The sequence below is a fragment of the Capsicum annuum genome, chromosome 3, assembly GCF_002878395.1.
Source record: "Capsicum annuum cultivar UCD-10X-F1 chromosome 3, UCD10Xv1.1, whole genome shotgun sequence".
NCBI lineage: Eukaryota > Viridiplantae > Streptophyta > Magnoliopsida > Solanales > Solanaceae > Capsicum > Capsicum annuum.
The window spans coordinates 35,135,456-35,145,035 of record NC_061113.1 but is presented as its reverse complement, the minus strand read 5'-3'; positions in this window follow the sequence as shown (position 1 = coordinate 35,145,035).

Below are 9,580 nucleotides of genomic sequence, written 5' to 3'. Positions count from 1 at the left end.
ACATGTCTCCCAAAAGAAAAAAAGTGAAAGTGGAACAACTTTTGACCACCTAACAAAAAGTCTAGAGTATAGATGGATTCGGGGGAGCTTCCTGAACAATCTCAGACAGGGAAAAGTAAAGCTGAGGAAAGATATGAAAATGAAATTGAGGAAGGTGGACAAGGGTCTGTAGATGGTGATGAGGAAAATTAAAGTAAGGAGGACTAAGAAGAAGATAAACAAGAAGAAAGTAAGAAAGAGGATGATGATCACATGATGATAATGCATCACCAATGGGGCATGAATTAATATTGAAAGCCTAACATAAGGCTGTCAAAACTATTAGTATTGACAAGTTTCAAGTTGCGATGCCAATAGATGACACTGCAAAATTAACTGGTGATTTTGTACTTAAATGTCAGTTGGGAAAACCTTTTGATGACTTTAGAAAAACTATGATGAATGAAAACATAGACGGACTTTTAAGAAGAGATGCTTTGGACACTTTCTTAAGCTACCTGAGGACGATACTTCCCATTTTCAAATGAGCATGGTATATGGTCTTCTCAAGCACAAGATCAAGTATGTGAGGGGTGATAAAGATTCGAAAGAGAGGGAAAAAGATGGATGAAATATGGATCAACTACTGTGGCATGCCGGTTTGTTTTAGCTTGAAAGAGTTTGCCATAATGACAGGCTTGAGATACGATCATCCAGAAGAACCTCTCACCAAGGAAACATCCCAAAAAAAGGTCCCAGGCAAGAAGGACAGCCAAACTACAACCATCAAATAGAGGGAAGGCATTGTCCCAGCGACCACCCACCAAAACCAACAAATGCAAGGAAAAAATAGATGGGTTGTTGGACATTCTTGGACATGGGTAAAAAGTTGATAACTTGTTAAAATATCTCAATTATAAAACCATATAAATGAATTACAAGGATCAATTGTGCTTAGTTTGGTTTGCCCATTACATTATATTGGAAAGAGACGTCAACAAAGTCATAGAAGATGATTTGTTGAAGCTTGCTGAGGATTTTAAGAAATTCAACAATTATCCCTAGGGATATGACAGCTACAACATGACTGTCAAATATTTTTTGACAAAGCTTTCCCCAAAGACGATCACATTATATGGCTTTCCTTGGGCTTTCATGGTAAATTTAATCACTATTTGTTTACTCATCCATTAGTTTATATTGAATAATTGTTATGACATTTTTTTTGCTTGCTTCCTGTTTACATTTTTTATGCTTGGGAATTTGAAGCCACTCCACCCCTCCGAAAGCAGTTCAAGGATTATCCGAATGAGGTTTATTATCCAAGGATCCTTAGGTGGTTGGCTACAAAGAGCAACATAGGAATTAAGGAGGCTGATCTCTTTAACCCTCTGGAAGATGCAGTACGTCTTCTTTCAATTAAAATAATTTGACTCAATAAAAGATATTGAAATAGATATGCCATCTGTTGTGACAAGAGGTTCATTTATTGCAACAGATTACCTATCTACTGCAAGTGGTGCAACAAATAGGTAATTTGTTATGATAAATGATTCATATTTTGTAATAGATTACTCATTTGTTGCTTTAGTTCTCTAAACCTGACTCAACAGATTACCCATCTACTATAAATTATGTAACAGATGGGTATCTGATATAACATATTACTAATCTGTTGTGACAGATAGATCAGCTGTTATGATAGAAAGATTATATGTTGCATAAGTTGTCTGTGTGAACATGTAACTTAACTGACTGCAAATTGTTATATGATTTAAATGTATCTGTCTTTTTTTAGGTTGTACATCCATGAATTGTACCTACTGAGCGGGAGTTGGGGATGACTTTTTTTATTACTCTGGGTCTTGTTAATACAATAGCAGACCCAACAATGGAGTTAATAAAGAAGGAATTGCCTGAAGCAATAGCCATAAGAAGAGCAATTAGGCAAGGTCAGCCTAATGTATCTAGATGGGTATCTGATGCAACATATTGTTAATCTGTTGTAACAGATAGATCAGCTGTTGTGATACAAAGATCATATGTTGCATAAGTTGTCAGTGTTAATATGTAACTCAACTAACTGCAAGTTGTTATATGATTTAAATACATCTGTCTTTTTTATAGGTTGTGCATCCATGGATCGTACCTACTGAAAGGGAGTTTTTTTATTACTCTAGGTCTTGTTGATACAGTAGCAAACCCAACGGTAGAGTTAATAAAGAGGGAATTTCCTGGAGCAACAACCATAAGAAGAGCAGTTAGGCAAGGTCAGCCTAATATTGAGGCTCTTCATGAACAACCTACTGCAATAGATCTGGGTGCTTCTTCTGGGGTGTTGGTGGTGGAGTTGTTGATGTTAGTGGTAGGCATACCGATGCTAATGCTGCTGCTAGTCGTGATGCTGAGCATGTTGATGCTCAATGGAAAATAAATATGTTTGAAAACACCCTTTTCACGAGTCCCTCTCACCTTTACACAGGTCTCTCTCTCACCCTTATACCAGTGTCTCCCACCCTTACAGTGGTCCCTCTCACCCTTCTTCACCCTCATGTTCTCGTTGCAAATACAAAGAGTGCAAGGACAAATAGGATAAACTCTTTGAAAAAGTAGAGGCTATCACTAAAGCTATTGAGGAATTGAAATCCAAGAGGGGTGTCATACTATCCAAGAAGGTGAGGGAGCCATACACTCCTACAGTAGCAGTTAGGATAAAGAAAAGAGAAATTATCCAAGTACTCTCCAATCAAAAATCAAAAAATTACAAATCCTCCCTCTCCAAAAGTTGTTGAACTTCAGGGGCCACTGAAGAAGGTGGACATATATGCAAAACTTGGGGCCAAAGAGAAGAGGGATCTGTGACGAGCCAAGAATATCGAGCTAGGCGCACAAGATTACCCCATGCATACCTTTTCTGCCCAAGACTTCAAGAGTATAACAGATATACGTACATGGTATGTAGACAAGGTAAGTTTACTTTTCCTAACCTAGCCTTCTAATATACTCTATGAAGAAAAGGCTACACAATAAATGTGTCATCGATTGTAACAGCTAGGTTTTTTTGTGCAACTGGTGGTGGTTCTGTTGCAACATATTACCCATTATTGCATAAGTTGCATTAGAAAGGTAATCTGTGAACAGATTCAGAGAACCCTCTGCAACAGATGGACCATTTATTGCCTCTTTCCACTATGTTTTACTTTTTTACAATTACTAACCTATTTAAAAATTGACTTCTTATATCATAGTATTTTGGGGAAATTCTCTGCCTCATGAGAAGCAGGCAATTAGCATACCCGAAAGCTGAGGATGTTGCCGATAGGATAATAGACCTCAACTTCTATGAGAATTTCAAGGATAGGAATGATGATCTCATTAAGCTAGTGTCAACTCCTGATGTTCGGGGATTTAATTCATTAGTTTCTGGGTTTCAATGGGATGACGAAATGATTAGATATGTTAGAGGGAAGATACCATATCTACACGACAAGAACTGAACCAAGGCAAAGAGAATTCTTGCAGTTATAAATGTGGATATCATACATTAGTTGGTTGTTGAGACACTACTCGAGGAGGAAAAGATCAAGGTTTATGACTACAAATTACCTGCCTTCGACCAGGCCAATTTTTTTACCCACATGCATCCACTGTTGGATTTGTTCCCCAACTTGTTGAGGCAGAGTAAACTAATGGATCATTTGCTAGCAGACGTGTTGAGGAAGCAAACATGGGATGTTGAAGGTCGAAACACGCACATGGACCTTCCAAAAAATAAAACCATTATCGTGTGTAGGTCATACGCACTTGTACACATCGAATGTTTGCTGATCAACACAAAAATAGCTGAGTCAATAACCTTTCTGTGTGACAATGTTGTGAAAAACATGGAAGAGATCTGGGCTTATGGGGTACTAAATGGACGCTTGGAGCCTGTGTATAAATAATAAGATATAGAAACAAAAACACCATAACAATTTTTTATTTCAAGTTACTTCACTTTACATGTAGTGGCAATTATTTTTGTCTGATGAAAGTTGAATTTTTTATAATGCAACAGATTGTCTATCTGTTGTAGTTTTTACCTGTTCTGACAGAGAGTTTATCTGTTATAATAGGTTGGTCATCTGTTGCATCATGCCGATGTTTCTATCTAAGTCAATCTGTCGCAACAGTGGAAAAACGTGTTTGATAATTTCCAACATATGACCTACATGTTGTAACATATGTCTAAATCTGTTTGATATTTTCTAACAATTATTCTTGAATATCCATGTGCTCAACAACACCAAACCAGTAACAAATACACCACCATGAAAATTTTAGCAACTAGGCTTGAATATCCATGTGCTTAACAATAGCAAATCAGTAGCAATAACGCCAACAATGTAGTATGTTCTTGCTTGATTTTGTTTCTCCTCAAAATCCTTGACTTTCTTCAAACCCCAGATTACACGATTTGCTTGTGAAGGATGTCATTCTTTATTCCAATCAAAGTAATCACATCCACCCAATTTCTATAAAAAAAAAAACCACAATTACAAAATAATTATAGGTCAATAATTAATCAAATAATTAAATAAAAAAATATTACTTTTGAAGTCTTACACATAAAAAACCTATGAACTAGATTTTATTGAGTCCAAGAAGTCTTCAATAGAGCTTCATGACCACACTTACAATATCAAAAATCTGTATCACAAAAGTTAGTGCAAGATGAGCACGACATTGTCAAGCTCAATTGGAAAAAAAAAACAAATACAAAGAATTTGAAGAATTTGGATAAAGAAAAAAAGATGATGAAGAAGAAGAAGACTTGGGAATTTAAGGTTAAATTTTAGGAAGAAGATGAACATATGAGACAATGAGGGAAAATAACCATTGGAGGCCAAATCTGATGCCAAGTCAGCAAAAATAGGGGTTCAACGCGCCTTGGCTGCGTAAATTACATGGGAGATGCCAACAGGGCAAAAAGTGTCAAACTGACACATTTGATGCCTATTTTAGGTGTTTAAAATGAACACTATCTACTTGAGGTGCCAAAGTAAATGATCACTATAATTTTAGGTGCATGTTGATGGGTTCCACTTTTTTATTTCAAGTCACTTCACTTTACATGTAATGACAATTTTTTATGTCTAATAAAAGTTAAATTTTTTATAATGCAATGGATTGTCTATCTGTTGTAACAGATATTCTATCTGTTCTGACAGATAGTTTATCTGTTGCAATAAGTTGGTCATCTGTCGCATTATGTCGATGTTTCTATCTAAGTCTATATGTTGCAATAGTGGGAAGACCTGTTTGATCATTTCCAACAAATGACGTAAATGTTGCAAATATGTCTAAATCTGTTTGATATTTTCCAACAGATATGTTGTCTATTACAACAAATACCTTATCTGTTGCAATAATTGAATCTAGTATTCCATTTCAATTAATAAGTTCAAATCTAAGGATAAAAATTTATATGAAATAAATCAACAAATAAATAAAATGTAAAAAAATTGTTATGGGTACAGATCTCAACAAATAAATCAACAATTTAAGTTTTGATGCCAAAAATTTCTAAGGAGGGGTGAGGTTATTACTTTGATAGACTCAATCTATAAATATCTACTCAATATAGACAAGTTGTTCTTCATCTGGTGCTATGGAATTCGATTTTAGTCATCGTGGATCTTTAATATCGCTTGCGTATGGTTTCTACACTTTTGTATCTCTGTATTTTCATAAAAAAGAAGCATATTGTCAATGTTGTTCAGCAGTTGCTTCTACTGTGACATCCACCTGAAAATTTAGAATTGTCAATTCTAATCACAGAGATATAAAAAAAAATAAAAAAGGATAACTCATCTGTTTTAGCAAACAGATTATCTTTCTGTTGCAATATATGGATCATCTGTTGGGAAAAATTAAAATATGAGGAAGACCTGCATTATAATTTCCAACGGATAAACCATCTATTGTAACATATGACTCATCTGTTTGGAAAAACCTAAATAGTAGGAAGTCTTGATTTAATTTATCCTAACAGATGACCCATCTGTTGCAGCATATAGGTCATCTGTTGGTAAAAATAAAAATGGTATGTAGAGCTATTTGATTTGCTAAAACAGATGAGACATATGTTGTAATAGATATTATATCTGATGCAACAGGTTAGTCAACTGTAGTAACAGATGTATATATTTGTTTGATAATTTTTAGCAGATGTGTCATCCATTGAAACAGATATATATCTGTTTGCTAGTTAGAACAGATGTTAAACATTCACCTTCTTCAGCTCATACTGCACTCCTGTGGGCCTTGTAAATTGCTCAATAGTGCAACACAAAGATAGCAAAGTTGCAAGTTTGCTTTTTTCGATGCTTGATAATGCCTTGAAAATTATTTTCCTTCTCCACTTAGCCTTAATCTCCAATGGAGTGGATGGATATGAAATCCTCTTTGATGGAATGACACCCCTCTTATATGTCAATTCCTTTACAGAAGTAGTTAATGCATTAATAGCATTAATCAGTACATCATTTTCGTCTTGCAGTCTTGACATTTGTACGCAGCACATTCACTAGGAGGGATAAAATTTGTATAACCAATATGATCATACTCATAATGATTTATTTTAAAACCTATAAGAGAAGCATCATTAGCCTCAACAACAGCACCACTACTACCACCAACAGCTCCACTACCGCTACCATCAACAACAACAACAAGTGCACCCTCCAAAATTATTTTTCTTGTGATGGTTGTTGCTCCGAACAATTTTACTTTTATTCTGTCAATGATCTTAGGGTCTGATAAAGTTTGCACAGACCGTAAAGTAAGAAAAAATGGCATCTTCAACTCTCGATTGATCGAAACAAGCAGCGGATGCACAGTCTAACATAAATCAGTACATATATTAGAATAATGATTAGATCATTCAAAAAACTCATTAATTAAAATAAAAACTTAATTAGAATTAGACTTACTGCATCCTTCGGGGGGTTGAAGAGATCAATAAATTTTACATTTTTATCAATTTTGGCTGACAACCATCTAAGGATTCTTGGACAGAAAATCTCTTCCTAGTAGTTTACTTGTTTTCTCAAATAAAGAATAGCTTCAAATACCCAAGCCTATAAAATAACGCCAATAAATCAAAAGAATTATTGAATAAAAAATGAATCATATCATAATAAAAGAAATATTTACCATGAAATCCATATAGTTGACTGTCTTTGGCGTTAACGGAGTCAACAAATATTTGACAGTCATTTTAAAGCTTTCATAACCCCAAGGATAGTTGTTAAATACCTCAAGGTCCTCTGAGAGCTTTATTAAACCAAGTGGTATGTTGTTTTTAACGTTTCTGGCCCAAATAATATTACGTTCAAACCAAACCAAGCACAATGATTGTCTGTGCTTCTTTGAAAGTCTTTTACCTTTCAATGCTTCTATCAAATTTTTATTTTTGAAGCTTAGACCAACAAGGGACACCAAGTCTTCACGATCATTCGACTTGTATTTGCCTTTTTTGGGTGTGTGGGGTGCTTTTTGGGGGTTAGTGTAGGTATAGCTTGAGAAAGAGAAGGGGGTAACATTTTAGTCCAGTAACTATAAAAAACTCCTTCCAACCAAAACAAACAGGCATGCCATAGTAATTTATCTACACCTCATTCATCTTATATTTGTTTTCATACATAAACCTACGCTTGAGAAAATCATATACCATTTTCATTTAGAGATAAGCATTGTTATGCTCCGGCAAATCAAGATATTGCCCAAAGCAGCTGCCCCTGAAATAAGCATCCAAATTTTGATCTCAAAGTATTTTTTGAAGGCGTCAAAAGATTTTCCATGGCTGACTTAACCATTAAATCACTCGTTAAATCTATGGCACCATCGCATTGCATTCTCAGAAGATAACTATCAATACTGAAGGTTTTGACCAACCTTCGGTGGAAGGGATATTAGCATTTAGATCATCTTTTTTGAAACATTCCTTCTCCCTATGTTCATTGTCTCCTGCTCCTGATTGATATAACGCTTGTAAAGCAAGCTCATAGAGTGGTAGATGTAGCCTAGCCGCTTCACTTGTTCCTTTACTTGGACTGATTCGGTTTTTTTTCTTTTGGAAGCCATATTATCTGAAATTTACAGGAACATAAAATATATTATAGTTGATGAATGCATCGTTAAAAAGGATAATAGTAAATCTAATATGCACAACAGTAAAATAATAGTTCCAACGAATCATACATCCTGTTGTAATGGATGAGTAATCTGTTGCAACAATAAAAATAGATCACTTATCTATTGAAATAAATGAATTGTATGTCCAACAGATCACATATCTGTTGCAATATATGAGTTATTTGTTGCGACATATAACTAACCTGTTGCAATGATGAGTAACCTGTTGCAACAAAAAATAAGTCACTCATCTGTTGAAATAGATGACTAGTCTGTGCAACAGATCACACATTTGTTGAAACACATGAGTGATTTATTAAAATAGTTATCAACGATCAATATTGTTTAGATTTCTTCAAACAAAAGGATCGTCTATCGCGATAGATGAATGATCTGGAAAAATCAAGTCTTGGACATGTCCTGTTGGAATTGTTGATAGGATTTTATCCAACAAAAGGTTCATCTATTGCATCAGATGATTAATCTATTGCATTAGACTTTTAATCTGATAGTTCCTCTGTTACATCAGATGGTAAATCTGTTGCATTAGATGGTTAATCTATTGCATCAGATGGTTAATTTATTGCATTATATTTTTAATTAGATGGTTCCTCTGTTGCATCCTATGTTAAATCTGTTGCATCATATGGTTAATTTATTGCATCAAATTTTTAATCTAATGGTTCATTTATTGCATCAGATTTTTTATCTGATGGTTCCTCTATTGCATCATACGGTAAATCTGTTGTATCAGATGGTAATCTGTTGTATCATATGGTTAATATGTTACATCAGATGATAAATCTGTTGCAGCAGATGGATAATCTATTGCATCAGATGATTAATTTATTGCATCAAAAGTTTAATCTGTGGCAAAAAAATAGTAGCATAATTTTTTTCAATAGAACAATAGCAATATCACCATTTTTATCAAGAACAAAAATAAATTAGCCCAGCAACGGGTGCAACACCAAAAACATCAACATCGTTGTTTTGTTTGTACAAATACAAACAAAAAAATCAAACTTCAAAAAATGCAACAAACAACAAAAAATCATATTTCATTCCGAAAAAAGAAGAGAAGAAATATCATAAATTAGGATTTTATTCAGACCGCATTTCAAATTAAAGCAACAAATATTGAAATTGTTCACCAATACTAAAAGAGAAGTTGGCTTTAGTTCCTCTTTTTCTTCAAAACTAAAATGGCCATATTTTTTTACCTGTGAAAAAAGAAAAGGAACAATGAAGAACTCAAAGTTATTGTAGGCAGAGAAGAAGGTTGTCACGTCGATTTATGGTTGAAAGTCAAAAAGAAACTTGAAGCCCAACTATTTATCGTCCAAGGTTGAAGTCGTCGGGGATTGAAAGGAGAAATTTGTAGAACTATTGGTTGGGAGAAACTGTCGAGAGAGAGAGATGA